The sequence below is a fragment of the Cimex lectularius genome, unplaced genomic scaffold (genome assembly GCF_000648675.2).
Source record: "Cimex lectularius strain Harlan isolate CLEC.00 unplaced genomic scaffold, Clec_2.1 scaffold424, whole genome shotgun sequence".
In the NCBI taxonomy this organism is placed as follows: Eukaryota; Metazoa; Arthropoda; class Insecta; order Hemiptera; family Cimicidae; genus Cimex; species Cimex lectularius.
Genome location: NW_019393022.1, coordinates 87,207 through 99,287, shown reverse-complemented (window position 1 = coordinate 99,287; position 12,081 = coordinate 87,207). Strand labels below are relative to the sequence as shown.

General features: G+C 39.3%; 1 protein-coding gene across 1 annotated transcript in view; it reads right to left on the bottom strand.

Annotated features, from left to right (window-relative positions):
* LOC112128057 (calcitonin gene-related peptide type 1 receptor-like) overlaps positions 1-10,488 on the bottom strand; it is a 110,678-nt gene extending 100,190 nt beyond the window's left edge. The window contains exon 1 of the mRNA XM_024229830.1: positions 10,066-10,488. The gene's annotated coding sequence lies outside the window, so the exon portion shown is untranslated. The remainder of the gene's footprint in view (positions 1-10,065) is intronic.
* Positions 10,489-12,081: the final 1,593 nt, after the last annotated feature.

Genomic DNA, 12,081 nt, shown 5'->3' with positions numbered 1-12,081 from the left:
GTGATGGTATCGCATATGAGATGCTTCGCCACCTTCCCCAGGGTGCGAAGCGGCGCTTGTTGGACTTGTTCAACAACATATCTTACCCCGATCGTTGGCGAGAAGCGCTTATCATAACTATCCTTAAAGAGGGTAGGGATCCAAGTCTAGCTACGAGTTACAGACCGATTTCTTTGTCAACCTGCTTGAGCAAAGTCCTGGAGTCTATGGTGAACAGTCGTTTGACCTGGCACCTGGAGACAGAGGGATTTTACAGTCAGTATCAGGCGGGATTCCGTAGGAATCGCTCTGCAGTGGATCATGCATCTCATCTCGAGGGCGACCTTCAGGACACCTTCTTGAACAGAGAGCACGCTCTGGCCGTGATCTTCGACCTCGACAAAGCGTATGATACGACGTGGAGATACGCCATACTACGGAAATGTCACGAATTCGGTCTAAGATGCAAATTGCCACGGTTCATCCGGGGTTCCCTGGAGAACCGTAGGTTCCGAGTCAGGCTGGGAACTGTGCTGTCGAGGGAGCATGTTAAGGAGAACGGTATCCCTCAGGGTTCGGTGATGAGCATTGCGCTTTTCTTGGTCTCGGTGATCGGTATCGCTGGCGGTGTCCCCCAGTAGATATAGAAAATGCTCTTTGTCGACTACCTCTGCTTCTACCATTCGGGTAAGGATCTGGCGCAGATCGGCGGTTGGATGCAGTCGGCGATAGCCGATGTGGCAGCGATAGCCGAGGAAACCGGGTTTACCTTTTCCACTTCGAAAACGGTGTGTGTTCACTTTTGCAGATTGAGGATGGCCCATAACCTTCCTCAACTCTGCCTGAGGGGCACACCCGTGAGGTACGTGGAGAAGGTGCGGTTTCTCGGCTTCCTGTTGGATGAAAAGTTGAGATGGCAGGCACACATCGACGCCGTCGAGGTCCACAGCAGGAAATCCCTCTCACTGTTGAAATTTGTTGGTCACTTTAAGTGGGGAGCGGACAGGGAGACGGTGCTAAAACATTTTGACTCGCTGCTTTGTTCGAGCATCTTTTAAGGATGTATGGCTTATTCCTCGGCCCGAAAAACGCGCCTGAGAAAGCTCGATATGCTCTATTACCATGGTCTCAGAGCAAGTCGGGGGCGTTCAGGACCAGCCCCTTGGCCTGTCTGTGCTGCGAGCTGGGGTCTTGCCTCCCGAACTTCGGAGAGAGCAACTCACCCTCGGTTACGAGGCCGAGTTCTTGGCCAAGCCGGAGCACCCCCTCGCTATTAAAATCCTCCACTGCCCGTACAGAGTAGTTTACGACAGGATTCGTTCGCGGACGCGACCCCTCGGGATCCGCTTCGGTGAGTCCTTAGGGAGGGCCGGATTGGCGCTGGGACGGTGCTTCGGGTGGGGCACCGGCCGACACCCCCCGGATCTTTCCGGTCGTCCTGTTCCCTGACGATCTGGCGAACTTGCCTAAATCATGTACACCGCCATACCTCTACAAGGCTAAGTTCCTTGAACTTAGAAATAGATACGCCGGTTTTCGTCTGATTTTTACAGACGGCTCCAAGACCGGCGATTGTGTGGCGTGTTCTGTGTATAGCGAGGGAGTAGCCACCTTCTGGTCGGAGCTGTATGCGATTTGGCACGCTCTCGAGGCGGTGCGGACCGGGGAGGGCTCAGCCTTCGGAGTGTATGCGGAGTTGGAGCCTCTCGGAAAAACGGTAGTTGTTGTCTGGATTCCCGGACACGTCGTCCTAGAAGGTAACGAACGCGCGGACGAGGCGGCAAAAGCCGTTACGTCCCACCCTCCAGATCCGACCATCGCGATCAGGCCCCCTGACTATAAACACGCAGTTAAAAATATGATAAAAGATAGATTGCAGCGTCAGAGCGCGGGGTCGTCGGAGATGCTCTTGCGGGTCAAGAGCACGACCGGTAGATGGCCCTCAGAGAATCTGAGCAGGAGACGAGGGATCGTTCTCACCCGACTGAGATTGACCATAATCGGTTTACACATGGGCAACTGCTTTTGGGCCAAAGCCCACGCAGGTGCCCATTATGCTGAGAAAGGTTGCTCGATGTGTCCCATATAATTGAGGAGTGTCATGCCTTGGCTCCATACAGAGAGCGTGTAGGCATGCCGCCGGATTTAAGAAGAGTCCTCGAGCACGGTGGCAAGTTTCAGAGTCCCCTGTTCCGCTTTTACGGTAAATTGGGTTTTTTTTTATTGCATATAGTATGTCTTATGTGTTATGTGTCTATATGTTTTGTCTGTGTGCATGTATTTATTAGCGTGAATGGCGAGGGTTGAGGGTGAATATAACGTCATCATCGCCTCTCGAACGATGAAAGCGAGTGAGTGTGTGTTCGGGATCGATGGCGGAATATTTATAAAAGTACCCCATCGACCCCAATCTAGTTAAGTTTAAGTGTAGGTCGGTGGAAGAACATCAAGTACTATTCCTCCACCGACCAAACCGAATAAGTGTACTGTATGGATGTATTTAAGTGTATGAATGTATTTATTTGTATGAATGTTGTGTTTGAACGGGTATAGAATATAGAATATAGACTTAGTGAGGGGCTGAAATGACCTAGATGTCGGAAGCCTTGTGATATTGTAAAGTATAGTTTTGTCTCAATGTTTCTACCAATGTATACATTCAAGGATATAATATTTAGACAACAAAATTCCCTATTTCATGTAATTCCTTGTCTGCATAGACTATCAATTCTGAATAATTTCGTGACTAGTCATTGACCCAAGATTTGAATAGGAATATCCCTACCTGATTTGTAAACTAAATTTTCTCCTTCGTGGGGGTAACTTGGCGACCGCTGATGTTCCAATGGCCTTCCAACATTTTTTTTTATTGAATATTTCGTGTAGAAAATATTCTCCATGGGATATTCCTTCACTTTAGCCGCCCGCACCAAATGGTTTTGGCACATATAGATTATTTTAAAGATTTATCATTGAAATTTGTTGAACCGTGAACATCTACGCAGGAACAAATTGCCCTTATCACACCTCTCTTCCTCTAACTCTGCCCGACCCTTTTCCAGCTTCAAACTCCTCTTCTATCTTCTGTTTGTCAATCTGTTCTCTTTGCTAAGTTTCCTAATCGTTTGTTTTTGCATTGAGTGAACATTAATTATAACAATTAATGCTGTTATTGAAAGTTTAGTGAATGAATGGATAAAGTTTTCTCTTAAAATGTTACTGTTCTTTAGTTGTAAAATACCCAATTTTTCAGGGAAAATTGACACCGCAGTGAAGTAGTGCGTTTAGACCATATTTTCGGAATAAAATCTACGACACAAGGATTGTTTTGTGAGTTATATTGTTAATTCTGGTACTTAAAGGTTAAGGTAGTTTTAATAGTCAAGCGTGCAAGTGACCAATAAACAGACAGGAGCTGTGTTCAGGGTGCATGCACATAATGTGTAGTGTTAAATTATTTTTAACTGTTTCTATTTTATTTTTTTTATTTTTTTATTTATTGACTGTAAAATTAAATGAAAGATAGTTAGAGTTCATTGACAGTATTATTCAAAAACCCACATAGGGGATACTAGTAACAATAAACGGAAAAACATTTCTAACTCGACGAGACCTTGTCAAGTGAAGGTGTGGCTCCAAAAAGTAAGAGGCTAATAAATGCACTAGTTATGCAAAACGACAAGAATTCGACACACTCTGTGTCAAGATCACAAACTGCCCAACACACATTGGAGATGAACAAGCAGGTTCCCACAACACCCCAGGAACCATTCAGTCCTCAAACTCCAATCAGTGTACAAACTCCTACCATTACGAACTACACCTCACCAAACCGTTTCACAGCGTTAACTACACAAGGAGGCGACGAAATGGAATCAACAGCGCGTCCAGAAAATAAACCTGTTAAACCTTTCAATTTTTAAAATTATTTAGGCCTGTACGAAGCACTCTATTACATTAAAGGTAACAGGGACTTCATCTGTAAATCCAGAAACAAAGATACGACTATTGCTTCAGGCCATTTGTAGACGACTGCCCTTTCCCTCGCAACTCATATCAAACTTAATTCTTTCTCCTGCATCCTCAAATGCCTTTCTCCTTTAACAACGTTCTTTTCCGACGTTTTAAACCCCCTCCTCACCACATAGACTGGTGAACTCCTACCTCGACTATCTCGATAGCATCTTGTACCTGTTTTTTCCTCTCTATCCTCGTTTGGAATGCTATTAGTTTGATCTCCCATTAGAACGAAGTCAACTTACTTTTACATGACCAAAGAATTGATATTTCACTAATTACGGAAGCTTACTTTTCAAGCAGATCACAATTTCTCATACCAAATATAGAACAAATCGTACTGATCATATTGACAATACAGCCCATGGTGGCACAGCCTTACTTCCGTAACTCGATATCCCACTACTCCCTACCTAGCCTTGCCACAGATTGCCAACAATCCACTGTTATAAACATATTATCCCAACGTTTAACCTTTAACATTGCAGCAATTTATTGCCCTCCCAATAAAGTCATCACGCAACAATAATTCCTAAACAACCTTCAATCCTTAGGCCCTAAATTTCTTTCAGGTGGGGACTACAACGGCAAACATCCTCAATGAGGCTGTAGGGCAACGAATTCCCGAGTTCATATCCTGAACAATAACCTATCCAATTTTTCCTATCAGTTATTTCTCCCCATGAACCAATTTATTGGACTATTCCCAGTCCAAACGCTCCGACATTTTGGACTTCATAATTTCTCATAGTTATCTTCCCTTCATTTCAAAACCATACTATTGGTAATAGTAATCGTATTGGTAATACAGTAGCTTTGAAGAGCGACCAAGAACGTGGCCCGAAATGCGTTAGCGACTGACATACATACCATAAAAAATAAATGGTGTGTATAGTTCACACCAACATTCTTGATTTAAAATATTGTTACCGCCAAATTAAGTTAAAATTATTTAAAAAAATAAAATTTAATCTTAATATTTCATTAACAACCGCCGAACAACTAGACGAAGAAGTACAACAGTAACAAACTAAAGCAGAGAATATTTAAAAACACAGTACGAACTTACAAACATACAAATACTCAACCAATAAATATACCGCTTTCTATTACTTAATCACTTCCTAAACACCGTAGTAGGTACCACTCAGACCCCCAACTCCTTAGCCAACTGACTAATAAATTAAAAATTGAACTTTTCAAACTAAGAGCTAAACAATTGCAGACATACACAACTAACCTTACGACTGAAGAAAATCGCTTTCGACTACAACCCGGTGCAACCTTTCCTACCGTAATACATCCCTTCCACTTATTTCCAAATGTCGACGGATCATGTCGGAGCCACGTCAAACGAAGAAAAAGTTTAGTCGAACACTTTTCAAATCCTTTCAAAACTACTAACTCTTTCCCTTCCCCCAAAATCGTTTCATCCTTAAGAAATCCAGTGCATCGTCGACACCTTCCCAAAAAAGACCGCTCGATGATACGACCTTACCACCTTCAGAATCCTTCAATCCTCCCCCAAAACAACTATCCTGTTCCTAACATACTTTTTTTCTGTTCTTTTTTTTTACTTTGCCCTATAGACATTCAGTCAATGTCATTTTGTTGGTGACTACGCCAACCGACCCGGGCGACCCCCATAGGGCACTACCCAATACGCCCGCTTCTCATTCGTGTATACACTTAATTTCTGCAGCATTAGGAGGATGTGGATAAAAACCGCCACAGGGGCCCCTGGAAAAGTTCACATCCTCCTCACTTCCCGGGGATCATTTGCCCTTTGCTATGGAGAAAACCCGAGTCAGCCAACCCAGCACCCCGGAACTACCCAGGCTCCTCACCTCTTAATTATTAAATTAGTAAATAAATAATTAATAAATAATCTATACAAATGTACCAATATTAATAACTAACAATATAAATAGTCAATAAATAAATAAATCAGTATTTACAGCGGTAATAAATAATCAATTGGTAAATAAATAAATAATAAATGACAAATATAAATATATAAATACTACTACATAAGTAACAATGTCAATTATTATTACATTAATAATTAGACAGATTTTGCGTTAACTAATTAATCAATTAATTGGTAATTAAGCCTTCAGTTTATTTTTATTTAAAAATTCAAACAATGTTTTAAATAACATTTCATTTTGAGAACCTATAAGGCTATTAAAATTTAAGGGCTTCTCTACCTCTTTGTAACTAAAGATTCGTTCAAACATAGCATTTCTTGCTTCTTTATACTTCGGCCAGTCAAGCAAAATATGTTGCATTGTCTCGGATTCATCGCATGTTTCACAATTCGGAGAGCGTCTTATACGAATTCTTTTAAGATAAGCTCCACATATGCAGTGATTCGACCTAATTCTGATAATCGAAGAAAAAATTGACTTGCTTCCCTTCATTGCCCCCCCCCACCCTAGTGCCACTTAGTTCCAGAAATCAACAACATTTTACTTATAGTATAAAAAGATATACTGTTGTAAAAAAGAGTTTGCATACACAAAATTCCAAAATTTTCTTTCCCTTAATAAGAAGAAAAAATCCTACTTATTAGGCGTCGCGTATATGTTTTTGTCATTTAGCTAAGAAAATTTAATAAAGCTCGTATAATTTCATTACAGAATTCGATTGTTAAGACGAAATTATTTACATCGTCCTCTTACATAACTTGTACACTTTTTTTAATTCACACTAAATCATAATTCTTATGTGAGTGCTGAAGTATAAAATCTGCTAAAATGGTATATCCGAGCATATATGCGTATGATTTTAATAACACTTATTACATCATTTATATATTTTGATTCTACTGTAACCTCCGAATTCCCTGATTCCAAAAATATCATAATTATGATTTTTTATTTTTTTCTGAGAGCCAACAAGTCGAAAAGAGCTAACCAATCTGGCAATTTTTAGGTGGATTGAGCCACTAATTATTCTCACCACTATAATTATTTCCACATGTGAAACGAAATTAAGTTGACTGGCGAATAATAAACACTGGAATAAACAAGGATTATCGTGTTGTGCTTTAAGTATGTGAATTTGTGTGTTGAAAAAACTAAGTTGAACTTTATTAACTCGATAAATTACGTTGGAACAATAAAAATAAACAGACTGATTTGAAAATATTATAGCCATAACTAGAAGGAACACGTGAAACGTACATTAGAATACGTCCATGATAATAAGTGAATAAATTTAATAAATTTGTAAAAAAAATATGTACCTACGATTTTGTTGATTACTTGATTGGTGTAAGTAGTGCTCTGTCATAAAAAGCCTACGTTTGAGAAATTCAAGTATAAAAGAAGAAGAGTGACCCCACTATTAAGCCTGCTGAACAACCTGTTCTTCGCAGGCAAATGTCTTTGACCTTGGATACGTCTGGACGAAAAGCTAACACGTTAGAACAATAATGACAAAAATAAGACATGACACACATCGCATCAAACACCTCCATCCTGTACATGTAGCTCAGGAGCACAATCTACAAACAATCTAAAACAATGCACCTGTGAACATGCATACAAATCAACTTGATAATATCTTGGTATCCAGGGCACAAAGGAAGTTTGGATAACGAAAAAGCAGACACACTGGCCAGAGAAGGATCTGCAAGATCATATATAAGCCTATAGTTGGGATTAAACGTAGAAAAAACATTAAATCTACCATCATAGAAGGACAAAAAAAGAAAAAAGGATAAGTGGACAACCTCAAGAAATGCTATCCACAGTTAGGAGCATAAATTAAAACACATTCATCAAGGTTGGCAAACACGTCTATAGTTAGAAAGGGCTTAACAAACAATCAAAAACAATACCGTAAGAATGATATATTGCTCGTCACAGTTGAGTCCACAACATTCCCAACTATTAGTGTTCTAATCAATAAAAACATAGGTGGATGAGTACCGTAACACCATGTTAGTTAAGTCATTATTCAATTTATTTATTTATTTTATTTTTTTAAGGATATTTATTTTATATATTGCTATCTGTACATAATATACATTGAGTAAATAGTTAATTATAAACAAATCTGACAGACCTGTCAAACCAGGAGGCAGTGGGGAGCGAAACCAATTTTATTTAATTGGGGGGGGGAATTAAAGTTAATTCGGCGGGTTAGATAGAAGGTCACGAGGCCATCGTCGTTTTAAACGGCGTGGAGGATTGTAAGGATGAGATGTTGAGGAAAGAGTTAGGGCTAGTGACTTAGGGTGGAGGGAGAGTTTAGAGTGAAAAGTGAAGAAGCGTGTTCGGATAAGATCTTTATGGATCGTTTGAATTGTGACGTAGAAGGGAGCATTGAGAATACGTCGAAGAACATTAGATTGAAAGACTGAATTCGTTGGATATTGGATGATTTGGCCGAACCCCACAGCTCGGCTCCGTAGATCCAAATCGGTGCCGATTCTTACTTTAAACCATCGATCTGGGAGGAAGGATTTCACGATAAGGTAGTAGGAATGAGGGAGGATACATTTTAACTTATAGAGGAGGCCGGGGTGCCATACTCGGTCAAATGCTTCCGTAAAGTCCAGAAATACGGCTGAGCAGTATTTTTTGTTTTCTCGAGCCGAAGATATCGTGTGAGCACTGCTGATCAGTGGAATGGAGAGGTCGAAACCCAAATTGATGGTTAGGAATTATGTTTCAGATTCGAATATCGGAACTAGTCTTTTAAGGAGGATACGTTAAAAGATTTTGGGTAAAACAGGAAGAGGCTTATTGGTCTATAAGAGGATGGGGCACTGGGGGATTTGTGTGGTTTTGGTATTGGAGTTATTGAAGATAGTTTCCACTGGATAGGGAAATAGGTTGTGCGAAATATTGCATTGTAAATAGATTTAATGTAAACTATTGCTATTGTAGATTTCGGAGGATTTTCGGGGTAATTAGATCATGGCCTGTGTTGCTGTGACAAGCATAAATTGGTAAACGATTTACATTTATTCTGTGGAGTACCGTATGTATGGAACATGGATAACGAAAAAACCTTACTTCGATTTTAGAGTGAACCAATGTTAAGAACAAATTTAGCTCTGGTCCAACTTTTTTCCAAGTCTTGTTCTATCAGTTAGAAGCAATTGGTACCAGTCCCGCTCGCCCCTCCGTGTTCTTAAAGGGCGTCATCACTATCACTATGTAAGTGGTTTATCACTAGGCGTCGTCAATCAAAACATGACCTGTCATCAGTAGATAAATTACTTCATCCCTGTTTTTCACTAATCATCGCTGGTGAAAGTATTTTATCACTTGTCATCATTGAATGAGGTAGTTCATCACTAGTCGCCTATAGCTAAAACAATTACTATCCAACACTAGTTAAAATATTTCATTAACAATAATCACCGGCTAAAAAAGTTCATCAATCATCACTATTCATCACTGGCTAAAAAAGTTCGTTAATCATAATTATTCATCACTGGGTGAAGTATATCATTACTTAACACTTGTCACACCAGACCGCATCTCACGATTTCCGAATAATAATATATCATTACCAGTCATCACTGGCTAAAGTAGTTTATCACTAGTCATCTTTAACTAAAAAATGTTTAGCTAAAGTCATCATTAGCTAAAAATAGTTCATCAATATTTATTGTTGGGTATTCAGCGACCTCGTCCGTTTGTGGATGGTAATCTTTTTCCCAAATGTGTTGCCAGATCTATTTAACGACACTTTGCCACACAAATCACTCACCTGATGAGATCTAGAGCTTCTGTATATTAAAAATCCTTAAGATAGCGTCAATAGGCAATAACATGCAAAATAAAATGTTATCTAATATAAATAACAAATACATTATAAGAAAAAGACAGATAAGTTATGGCAAAGGGAAACAAAGTTAGTTTCTTACAGTAATAATAATAATAAAATTATAGTATTAGTATTAAATTAAAAACATTAATTAAACAAAGAATTAACGGAAGAGTTCTTCAATTAATTTAGAAAAGAAAGAAAAAAAACTAAGTTAAAATGAAGATACAAAAAAAATATATATATATTTAAATTAAACTAAAGTTAACTTATGAGTACTATTGATGTATAGATGCGATGTGGCGTTGCGGTTGTGCGGGAAAGACTGATGAAGTCGGGTCCACTTATGCTGCCTTGCGGAAAGATGTCAGGCGTGCGGTCATTGTGAATCAAGACATAGAACCAAACTGATTGTAGTGCGGCGGACGAATAATAATAATAACGCCCTTACGTTGAACAGAACGTTGAACTATCGATTCACAATACAAAATAACTTATACAAAATTACTGCCTGAAATATCTAAATTTAAGAAACAGAGTGTATGATGTCTTCTTGGCGGTTGAGACGCGACTGGTGTAATTGACTTGACTTGACAAAAAAAGAAGGGGCATTTCCAAGGTAATGAAAAATACAAAACAATCGTAGCAACGGCGACGTGTAAACACTGGTGCTCATGGCAACGGGAGGCATAAACATTCGTTCCCCATGGCAACGAGACGAAACAAACTAACTTAAATTAAAACAAAAATACAATTTAAATTCAGGCGTAAACATTTATCACTAATCAGGCCAGTTTCAAAATGAGCAATGGGGAGTCCATAACTTTTTTCTTTCATTCTGTGTTCTTTGCCTTCCCTTCACCACCACTACTGTGTGAACACAAATGGTCCAGATAATAAAAGAACAGTGTTGCTAATAAATATAGTAGAGAGAGACCATGAATTAGGTATTACAATTGTCGAAAAGTACATGTTATGCATATCAAATTACAACGGTTATAACATTAGATACAGTGGTAAATAAATAAATGTTTTACAATAAATGAATATAGGATAAAGCAATTTATTTAAAACTTTCTAATAATTCACACGCACTATTATAAAAGGCATGTGTGACTAGATGTTGATAAATTACTTTTCTTAGCTTGTTTTTATGTAATTGTGTTAATTTGTCAGGTACCGCATTATAATATTTCACCATCTAATATTTTGTACTATTTTGTGCGACTTTCAGTCCGTTACATGTGGTGACAAGTTTTTTTACTTCTTTGATGGTTATGTGAGGTAGTTACACATCTAAATTTGTAAACGTTAGTTATAACATATCTTATACACATTAGAACAGGGGTGCTCAAACGGTCGATCGCGATCGACCAGTCGATCGCGAGTGCTTTTTGAGTAGATCTCGAGAAGAAAAAAAATTTTAAGAAGTAGGTAGGTAACTAAACTACAAAAATTTATTACGTAATAAAATAACACTGCTTGCGGCAAAAGGTGGCTTTATCAAAGGAACGCGCGGCACTTGTCAAAGAAAAGCCGCGTTGTTTCTAGACTAGTAGACAGTACAGTCTAGTCTAGAAACAACGAGAGACAGTACAGTCTAGTTTCGGGCGGCGCGTTTGACGGGAACATTCGAGNAACTAGTCTAGAAACAACGCGGCTTTTCTTTGACAAGTGCCGCGCGTTCCTTTGATAAAGCCACCTTTTGCCGCAAGCAGTGTTATTTTATTACGTAATACATTTTTGTAGTTTAGTTACCTACCTACTTCTTAAAAAATTTTTTCTTCTCGAGATCTACTCAAAAAGCACTCGCGATCGACTGGTTATCTGTAAGGTAACCATGGTGTTGCCATCGCAACCTTGCTCTTCGTTTGGAGGTTATAAGTGTACGGATATGGATATATTCGGGATGATGGGAATTCGGAGAAGACTTTTGATGGCGTGGAGGGGAGGACGATAGATGAGCGGCGTGTTGGATTTTACTTGTGAGAATACTGACAGCTTGTACTATTTGGTTATCAGTTTTAAGCGGAATGATTAGTTTAAGGTCTTATTGAGGATATGTTGAAATAGTTTCCAGTTTACTGGGTTGTTGGTTAAAGAAGGTCTGGAAGGTGTATGAATGGGAGTTGTGTCGAGAGTGAGGTACAGGAGAGTGGTCTGAGGACAGATCGTTTAAAGATACCGGATGTTTGGCGTTAAAGTCGCCCCCGGCGATAAAACGAGAACCTAATTGTCGAAAAATAGAATAAAATTGGGGATAATATATGGTGATTGAGGGAGTACAGTACACTG